Raw genomic sequence first — 10,552 nt, 5'->3', positions numbered from 1 at the left:
TCTTGAGAAACAACCAGACACGAAATGGTTAACATCTGGGGAAGTAGAAGTGGGGAGATGGGGGAAATGAGATATCAAGGCATTGGCACCGACACCAGACAGAAACTGAACATACAGGCATGGCAAACATTATGGGCAAGCCAGAGTCATAGAGATACACAGCACAAAAACAGGTCCTTCAGTCCAAATCATCCGTGCCAGATAGTCTAAATTAATCTCGTCTCATTTACCAGCACTTGGCCAATATCCCTCTGAACTCTTCGTATTCATATACCCATCCAGATGCCTTTTAAATGTTATAATTGGACGTACATCCACCACTTCCTCCGGCAGTTCATTCCTTACACTTGCCTCCCTCACCACAAACATATTACCCTCCTGTTCTGGACTTCTCCCATCCCTATTTACCCTATCCAAGCTTCTCATGACTCAATAAATGTCTGCAAGGTCACCTCCTCAGCCTCTGGTATACCGGGGAAAACAGCTCAAGCACTGCGTTTACTTTTGGGTTCACACTCACTGAACCTTCCTCCCGTGTAAAACATTGTTTCCCTCCCCAACACTGTCCAGGGAAAAGCAAGGAGTTCTGAGACTCTGGAGTTGGGGGAATGCCAAGTAGAATTCCTACAAAGTGGAACACACCATTCTGCACAACAAGTCAACACTGACCATCCAAAGTGTAACCCATGCAGACACATTCCCCTATCCCATTACTCGACATTTACTGTACACTGTGAGCCCATTTCGTATGGCCACTTCAGCCAAAACTGCACGTTGTTAGATTTTGAGAGGAAACCCACGCAGACACGGCAGGGAGAATGTGCAAACTCCACACAGACAGTCGCCCCAAGGCTGGAATCAAACGCGGATCCTTGGTGTTGGAATACAGCAATGCTAACCACTAATCCATCGTGCTACCCCCGTGCACAATAAGAGATGGGGATTGGGAACTTTGTTAATTGTATCACATAGTGGATTGTTGAGTAAGGTTAAATCTCACGGGATCCAGGAAGAGCTAACCAACTGGGTACAAAATTTAGAAGCGCATTGTTGTAGATACTGGAATCCTTCCTGAAAACAACAAATGCTGGAGATCACAGTGGGTCAGGCAGCGCTGTGCTACTCTATGACTGGATAGTGTGGATGTGGAGATGATGTTTCCACTAGGCGAAGGGGTGAAGATGCCAAGTCATTGAGAGCATTTAAGACAGAGATAGGTTCTTGATTAGGAAGGGGTCAAGGGTTATGCGGAGAGGGCAGCAGAATGGGATGGAGAAACATATCAGCCATGATCGACTGGTGGAGCAGACTCGATGGGCCAAATGGCCTCATCCTGCTCCTGTATATTATGGTCTTAAAGCTGGGCAGATGTCTTAAGGGGTTCTCACAAACTATTTCAGAATCCTGAAGAGGAGTTGTTGGACTCGAAATTTTAACTCCGCTTTTTCTCCATATATGCTTCTCGTCCTGCTGAGTTTTTCCAGTGTTCTCAGTTTTTGTTTCAGATTTCCAGCATCCACAGTTCTTTGTCTTATTTATCACAGTCATTTCTTGCCCTTCCCAAGTATCTGGAACTTCATCTCTCTGATCTACAAACTGTACACTTACCATAGAAATGACCACTACCTCCTTATTAGAGTAGATCCCTTTGTTGCAAAATGATTGTTCAATTCTGTGATCAGAATTATTGTCTTCGTAATTAATTACACCAGGGACTCTCAAGATCTGAGGCAAGAACACAACCAAATTGTTTCAGACAGAACATTTATGTGATTTGAAGCATTTCCCTAATCCCTACTTTATCAGCATGTTGCTGGGAATGGAGGGTTTGAGTTAAGAAGAAGCTGGGACATTTTTCCAACGGAGCCTAGCAAATTGAGAGATAACTTTATAGAGATTTTTAAAATCAGGAGAGGTATAGATAAGGTGTCATTTCCAGGAGGCTCAGAATATTTTATTGCTCCAGAAGGTGTAAAAGGGGGTCAAAGCTTCAGCAGAAATCAAGCAGAGCTGAGAACAGACAACATCTAGCTCTGTGGGAACAGGGAGACCAGAGGACAGAGAAATCAGGATCTGAAATCCGAGCTGACACCAGACTACCATGTTATCAGTGCTTTGATTAGCAGTGCCCACCCTCTACCTTAACTGAGCTTCCCACTCGACGTGAATGCCACGTATGCCCTCGATATTCAGGATCCAATCCTTGTCATTCTGAAGCCATATTTCTGGAACGGGTCTCAGATCAGAATTATTCTCTTCAACGTGTGCAGTCAATTAATTCGCTTTTGTTAGAATGCAGCACACATTCACATACTGAGCTTTTAGTTTTTTTTTGTGATGGTTAGAATCCAGTTTTGATTGCTAGTACATTTGTTCTCCTTGTCCCTTTCTATCATTCTCTGGTGTTTGGTTTCACATCACTATATTGCTCACTGGCCTTGATTTGGATTGGCCATGCTAAATTGCCCAGTGTCCAGTGATGTGCAGGTTAGGTGGGTGAGCCATGGGAAACGCGGGGTTATAGTTTCAAAGTAATAGAAGGAGTAGGCCATTTGGCCCATCGACCCTGCTCCGCCATTCATTGAAATCATGGCTGATCTATCAATCTACTCAGCTCCTCCTAATTGCATTATCCCAACGACCCTTAATTCCCGTACCACGCAAAAACCCATCCAACAGTGTCTTAATGAAGCTGCCTCAACTGCTTCCTTGAGCACAGAATTCCATAGATGTACCGCCCTCTGGAAAAACAGCTCCTCCTCATCTCTGTTCGAAATCTACTCCCCACTAATCTTGCAGCCTCCTCTCACCCACCAGCAGAAATGACCTGATGGGGTGGTGATGGTGGAGTGTTTAGGAGGTGTGTCTGAGTGGTATGTTTTTGGAGGGCTCAGTGTGGACTTGATGACCTGAATGGCCTGCTTCCACACTGTAGGGATTCAATGATATACTGCAGCTATGTTTGTCCCAGATCACCGCACCCAGAATGTCCCATCTTCCACAAATCGAAAGACAATTCTCACCCTGCCCTCTTGTATGTGTGTTATCTAAATGCTTAATAATTTCTAGTGAATACAGCCCACACCTGCTGCTGCTGCCAGTAACCTTTACAATGCTGGTGAAACAATGCAATACCTGCAGTACGGAAAATCGTAAGGCTTCTAACGATACCAGTTACTGATTTACTGCACCTTCTGATTGACAGCATTGCAAATACAATGCTGGAGCCTGACAGGAATGAGCAGTTTAAAACAAATACCAACCTAACCCCTCACTAGGCTCCCCGCTCAGCACACTGTGCTTACTGCCGGGAAAACTTCAAACACTTCATGAAAATGCAATGAATTTCCACTTTCGAACAAAATCCTGGATGTACTCACTCACCAGCTCCTATCTCACAAATGGAAGATTTCTGCTCCTCGTAAGGGCAAAACATCTTTGAAAGCTGCTTCTGAAATTCCATTCTTCACAACGACACTTCTGCTTTCACCAAAGATCATTATAGTCATGCAGCACGGAAATAGACCCTTCGTCCAACTCGTCCGTGCCAACCAGAGATCCAAAATTAATCTCGTCCCATTTGCCAGCATTTGTCCATAACCCTCTAAACCCTTCCTATTCATATACTCATCCAGATGCCTTTAACTATTGTAATTGTACCAGCCTCCACCATTTCCTCCGGCAGCTCGTTCCATACACACATCACCCTCTGCATGAAAATGCTGCCCCTCAGGTCCCTTTAAAATCTTCCCCCCTCATCTCAAACTTATACTCTCTACTTTAGGACTCCCATATCCTGGGGAAAAGATCTCCGTTATTCACCCTATACATGCCCCTTATAAATTTCGAATGGTCACAGACGCTCCAGGGAATACAGCCCCAGCCTATTCAGCCTCTCCCTGTAGCTCAAACCCTCCAACTCTGGCAACAACCTCCGAAATATTTTCCGAACCCTTTCAAGTTTCACAACACCTTTCCGACAGCAAGGAAACCAGAACTGAGTGCGGTATTCCAAAAGTGGCCTTTCCAATGTCCTGTGCAGCCACAACATTATCTCCAAACTCCTAGACTCAGTGTTCTGACCAATAAAGGAAAGCGTACCAGACGCCTTCCTTGCTATCCTATCTACTTGCAATTCCACTTTCAATGAATTATGAACCTGCTTTCCAAGGTTTCTTTGTTCAGCAACACTCCCCAGGAACTTACCATTAACCACATAGGTCCTGCCCTGATTTGCCTCATCAAAATGCAGCAGCTCATATTCGTCTCAATTAAAGTCCATCCGCCACTCCTTGGCCCTTCGGCTCATCTGATCAATTATAATTTATATCAAACTTTATTTCCTCTCTTATTCCCTAAAAGCTGAAAATCTCCATCCCACACACTGTCCCTCCATTCTCACTTTGTTGAACCTAATCCCTGCTGTCCTCATCCTGAAGGGTTTGGTTTATGCCGATTAACAGACCCACATTCAAGGGGGATCTAACTGAAACGTACAGAATATTGAACAGCCTGGACAGTGTGGACATTGGGAAGATGTTTTCATTGGGAGGAGAGACTCATACCCATGGGCATAGCCTCAGCATAAAGGGAGAATGGAGATTAGGAGAAATTTCTTTAGCCAGAAAGTGGTGAATCTATGGAATTCATTATCACAGAAAGCTGTGGAGGTCAGATCACTGACTATGTTTATCACTGAGATAGAGCATCAAGGGTTAAGAGTTGCGGGGAAAAAACGGGAGAATGGGGCTGAGAAACGTAACAGCCAGAATAAATTGGGAGCAGGAGTAGACCACTTGAGCTTTCCAACCTGCACCAGCATTGAACACTTCATACCTGGATATGAATATACCCACATCTAGGGTGGATAGGCTGGAACTTTTCTCACTGGAACATAGGAGATTGAGGGATGAGCTTATAGAGGATTATAAAATCATGAGGGATACGGAAGAGGTGAACAACAGGTGTCCTTTCCCTCAGGTGGGGGTTTCAAGATCAGGGAGTAAATATTTTGAGGTGAGTAGAGAAAGAGTTTATGAAGACAGGACAAGGATCGTTTTTTAAGAGAGTGGTCTGAGTGCAGAATGAATGTCCAGAAGAAGTCATAGAGTCATAGAGATGTACAGCACAGAAACAGACTGTTTGGTCCAACTTGTCCATGCCGACCAACTATCCCAACCCAATCTAGTCCCACCTGACAGCACACGGCCCCATATCCCTCCAAACCCTTCCTATTCATATACCTAACCAAATGCCTTTTAAATGTTGCAATCGTACTAGACTTCACCACTTCCTCTGGCAGTTCATTCAATAAACGTACAATCCTCTGCGTGAAAACGTTGCCCCTTAGATCTCTTTTGTATCTTTCCCCTCTAATGCTAAACCCATGCTGTCTCGTTCTGGACTCCCCCACCCCAGGGAAAAGACTTTGTCTATTTCTCCTATCCATGCCCCTCATGATTTGATACATATACAGTTACAACGTTTAAAAGACATTTGGATAAGTACATGAATACGAAAGGTTCGAAGGTTTATGGGCCAAACACTGGTAGGTGGGACGAGTTTAGTTTGAGAACATACTCAGCATGGACTAATTGAATGAAGGGTCTGTTCAGTGCTGTCTGATTCTGTGACTGACTTGTACCGGTCTTAAAACCATTTTCTTACCTCCCCCCATAACCATCCACTTCTTTGTTGTTCAAAACTCAGATGAACTTAGCCTTGAATATGTTCAATGACCCCACTTCTGAACTGAATTCCTCTTCGTAATATACCACTTGCCTTGCTCATTGCCTGCTGCATCTTCCCGACAACTGGCATTGACTGGTGTGGAGGGACTCTGAGACCCCTTTGTACATCCATACATCATTCCTGATGAAGGGCGTGTGCCCGAAACGTTCACTGTCCTGCTCCTCAGATGCTGCCTGACCTGTTGTGCTTTTCCAGTGCCACATTGTTCGACTTTCACCTCTCGTCCTCACTTTCTCCACATTCCAACATATCACCACTTAAACAATGCACTGCTTTTTTTAAAACAGCAAAGGCTATAACTTCACATTGCGGCACTGCGCTTGCCATGTGTTTGCCAATTGAGACACAGACCTGGACCAACTTCAGGAAGAGGCAAAACACTGATTTCTGAACAAAAACCGTAGCACACTCAAAACGTCGGCTCTGTTTACCTTTCCACAGATGCTGCTCGACCCGTTGGCTTTCTGCAGTATTCGCTGTGTTTGTTCTACACAAATGCTGCTTTCCATTAAAGAACTTCAATCCCTGTCCTCTGGTAACTGAGCTAGTCAGTGGAAGTAGGTTCTTCTGATCATTAACCTGCCCATTCCCACCACTTCTGCTCCATCATTGCCAACAGCCCCTGGGAATCTCCAGTTAACCTTCTTTGCTCCAAAGAGAACATTCCCAAACTTGGGAAATGTCTCCACAAAGTTCAAATTCCTCATCCCTGGACATGATGCAAGTGTTACAATGGGGAAGAGTTTTGGGCAAAATATTGTCAGTTAGCAGGTGGAAAAATGTTCAGGATGGAAAACAGAAATCCCAGTCTCCAGCTTTGTGCATCTTTGGAAACTCTTTGGGAAGTGGTATTAGAGGAGAATGAAGGATGAACTGTTCGACTGAGCAGAGACAGTCCAGACATCGTCCCCTTGTTTAAGAGGCCGGGAGATTCTCTGGATATGAACTGATCTGAGACATTGAAAGAATTCTCTGCACATCAGGAATTCAAACCCCTTCTCGGCTCGGGACCAATGAGAAAATTCGGGAAGAGGCAATACACTAAAAGGCTCGGAGGGCGATGGCCCCGGTGTAGAAGGGCTAGCTCCTCGTGACATGGATGTGCCTGCAGATGGTGGGATCAGACTGTCCCCATGTCTCCATAATGAATGTCCCAGGCTTTATTATGGAAAAGTAAAACTGATAGAAGACAATGGTAATTCTGGGCGGGGCAGGTTGATTTATGAATTGAGTAGTAGCTTCCTCAAGGAGACGGTGCGAGAGCGGCTGGGGCCTGTTTCTATGGCGCAATTGGTCAGCGCGTTCAGCTTTTAACCGAAAGGCTGCTGGTTCGAGACCACCCAGAAACAGAGTGTTTGTTGTTCTCGCTCCTACCGCTTTCTTGGCTACGAAGGTGCGCGTTTTTAACGGTGTCAGGAAAATGTTTCCCAAACGGAAATCTTCTCCACTGAGGAAGCACAGAGATGTTTCTGAATTGATTGAATTTCTAACGTAAAGGACTGCGGATGCTGAGAGTCCGAGACAAAAAGAGGAACTATGGAGAAAGTCAGCAGGTTTGGCTGTACCTGGATGAGAAAAAACGTGTTCTGAAATGTCATCTCTGACTCTCTTTCCACAGATGCTGCCTGACCTGCTGAGTTGCTCCTGCAATATCTGTTTTTGTTTCTAACTGAACGTCCATTTCGTCTTTCGGGATGAAACACCCAGACTCGCCATTTGCAGATATTTAACCCTTTCGAAACCTGTGAAGTGATTGGATTCAAACAAACTCTGCAATGATTCACTCTTTCTCAGCTCCACAGGCAGAGAGTCCTGGGAAATGAAGCTGTCAGTGTGGTTCTGTATTGGTGGACCGAGAGGTGAATGCGATGGACATGAAATCCATTGCGGGTTCCCCACGCAGGTGTGAACCCTGCCGACTACAGTTGAGAACTGTCGTCAAAAAGAAAGGGAGATTGCTCCACGTTTTTTTTAAAGATTCAAATCAGTGGAGGGGTTGAAATATTCAATCATATTGGGACTTGTCGGGAATCTGCAACCCACTGCCTATCAGGGTGGAACAAGCAGATACCCACAGAGCTGCTTTTGAGTCTGTGAGCCAAGTGTTTGGAAATGAGACGAGAACAGTGAGGGGCGTGAAGTCGTGATCGAAATGAAGCAGGCACCTGAGGATGAATTTTATTTGCCAGTGAAAGATACTGCTTCACAAAGTTGGGAGTATGGAAGGGAAGCAGCGACGGTGTTTATCTTTGGCTGTTCCTCTTGTGAATGTTCCCATTGTTGCGCATGTCCGTGTTAACGTCAGAACTCTGCATCATGGCGGCGTCAGGTACGCACAGTGCCAGGGGCGCAATGGATGACGCATCTGACTCCACCTACCTGTTTGAAATGCAGCTCACAGCTTCTTCAAACACCCCAATTAATCTTTCTCATTGTCCTGAAGCCGGCATAAGGTTTGAATTCCTGATCTGCAGGAACGAGACTCTTTTCACTGTCTCGCGTCAGTAAGTGTCCCTGAGAACATCAGAGTCCCGTCACAGCGCTGTCAGAGGAGGGGAAGCTGAAAGAGCCCCACACGCTGCTCACGGGCACATTTCACTTTCCCCAACTCACCGCCCCAACCACTGCGGCTCCTGGGAGTGGAAAGGGAACAAACATCAAAACCCAATCTCATATTTGTGAATCTTCCGAAAATAAGAAAACTGTTCATCCCTTCGGATCTTTCATCCTGGGCTGACAGGGGTGATTGTAAATGGCTGCCCAGTCAGGGACGATTCGTTTTGGTTGAAAAAATCTTCCTTATCTCATCCAAGCATTTCTTGCCACAGAGAACTGTGCGGCAGAGTTCATGTATATATTTCCTTATATGCTATTTTGTAAATACCATTCGTTTGCTGGTTGTTTGTATCGGGTATTTCAGGAACATTAGCCGCTATTCAAGTGTGTTGGTAGGTTTGTGGGCCACCATGATGCTGAGAGGTTTGAGTTGTCTGGACATCATTTAACAGATGTATTTAATATAAGGTCACGTGGCTAGGGTTTCTGCACAGCTGTGTCTACTTGTGTCAATTTGTTGATGAGAAATCGGCAGACTGGGTTTATTGGGTCGGCAAAAGTGAGGACTGCAGATGCTGGAAGCCAGAGTTTAGATCAGAATGGAGCTGGAAAAGCACAGCCGGTCAGACAGTTTCCGAGGAGCAGGAAAATCGACGTTTCGGGCAAAAGCCCTTCATCAGGAATAGAGGCAGGACGCCTCCAGGGTGGAGAGATAAATTGGGTGTGGGGGGTGTGTGCTGGGGCGAAGGTAGCAAAGAGTAAAATAGCTGAATGGTGGTGGGGATTGAGGTGACAGGTCAGAGAGGAAGGTTTAGCGGATAGGTGGGAAGGGAGATTGGCAAGTAGGACAGGTCATGAGGTCAGTGCTGAGCTGGAAGGTTGTAACTGAGGTAAGGTGGGGGGAGGGGAAATGAGGAAACTGGTGAAGTCCACATTGATGCCGTGGGGTTGAAGTGTTCCGAGGCGGAAGATGAGGTGTCCTTCCTCCAGGCGTCGGGTGGGGAGGGAGCGGCGGTGAAGGCGGCCCAGGACCTGCATGTCCTCGGCAGAGTGGGAGGGGGGTTTCAAATGTTGGGCCATAGAGCGATGGGGTTGATTGGTGCTGGTGTCCCGGAGATATTACTTGACTCTCCAGTCTCTCCAATGTTGTGAAGATCGCATCGGGAGCAGTGGGTACAAAACATTACATTGGTGGATGTACGTGTGAAAGTCTTCATACTACCACAGCCTGGGTTCGATTCCTGGGCAGCGAAACAATTTTCAGTGGAGCTACGAATATGCATTCGTGTCTCCCTGGTGGTCTAGTGGTTAGGATTCGGCGCTCTCACCGCCGCGGCTCGGGTTCGATTCCCGGTCAGGGAAGCAATCTTCAGCGTCTCGATTTGCCACCCATTCTTCTTAAATGCGCTGTACAGTTACTTATTGATCTTCATAGTTCCTGGGTGCTGCAGTGTGGAGTGGCTCGTTGAAATAGTGTCCTGATTCAGATGTGTTTTTATGTGTAGTGATGATTGCTTCTGTCGTTAAGTACTTGGTTTGCGTGCGATGTTTTCCTATAGACGCTGTTTTGAATTTACCATTGACTGTTCGCTCTACTGTGACATCTAGAAATGGCACTTTGTTGTTGTTCTCCTCTTTTGTGAATTTTATGCCCGTAAGGATATTGTTGATGGTGTTGTAGGTTTCCTCTAATTTGTTTCATTTTTGATGACAAAAGTGTCATCGCTGTAGCGGACCCAAAGTTTGGGTTGGATTGTTGGAAGGGCTGTTTGTTCGAGTCTCTGCATTATTGCTTCTGCTGGGAATCCTGATACTGGTGGTTTCATGGGTGTTTCGTTGATTTGTTTGGAGGGCTTGTTACTGAATATGAAGTGGGTGGTAAGGCACCCTTCCACCAGGTTGACAGTGCTATCTTTGCTGATGAAGATGGTGCTGTGTTTGTGTCTTTGGTTCTTCGAGCAGTGTCTCCAGTTTTCTTTGGCCACGTTGATGTGAATGGATGTGAACAGGGCTGTTATGTCAAAGGACATCATTATTCCATCCTCTTCTATCTTAGTGTCTTTGGTGTTCAGGAATTCTTGGATGGAGTAAATGGAGTGGCGTGAATCTTCGACTTGGTGTTTTAGTCTTCAGTGGAGGCCTTTAACTAGTCTGTATTTTGGTGTTCCAAGTGGTGAGACTATGGGCCTGAGGGGAGCTCCTGGTTTGAAGAGGAGGAGAACAGCAACAAAGTGCCATTTTTAGA

At 45.8% G+C, this 10,552-nt stretch overlaps 2 non-coding genes across 2 annotated transcripts; both read left to right on the top strand.

Annotated features, from left to right (window-relative positions):
- Nucleotides 1-7,026: 7,026 nt before the first annotated feature.
- Nucleotides 7,027-7,100, top strand: trnak-uuu (transfer RNA lysine (anticodon UUU)). Its single transcript has one exon. It is a non-coding gene; the product is annotated as a tRNA-Lys (tRNA).
- Nucleotides 7,101-9,597: 2,497 nt separating this feature from the next.
- On the top strand, nt 9,598-9,669 carry trnae-cuc (transfer RNA glutamic acid (anticodon CUC)). Its single transcript has one exon. It is a non-coding gene; the product is annotated as a tRNA-Glu (tRNA).
- Nucleotides 9,670-10,552: the final 883 nt, after the last annotated feature.

Source organism: Chiloscyllium plagiosum, unplaced genomic scaffold (genome assembly GCF_037043375.1).
Source record: "Chiloscyllium plagiosum isolate Xiang-an unplaced genomic scaffold, Cpla_swu_hap1 HiC_scaffold_27, whole genome shotgun sequence".
Classification (NCBI taxonomy): domain Eukaryota; kingdom Metazoa; phylum Chordata; class Chondrichthyes; order Orectolobiformes; family Hemiscylliidae; genus Chiloscyllium; species Chiloscyllium plagiosum.
The sequence above is the reverse complement of the archived record's forward strand: the minus strand, read 5'-3'. Positions and strand labels throughout refer to the sequence as shown.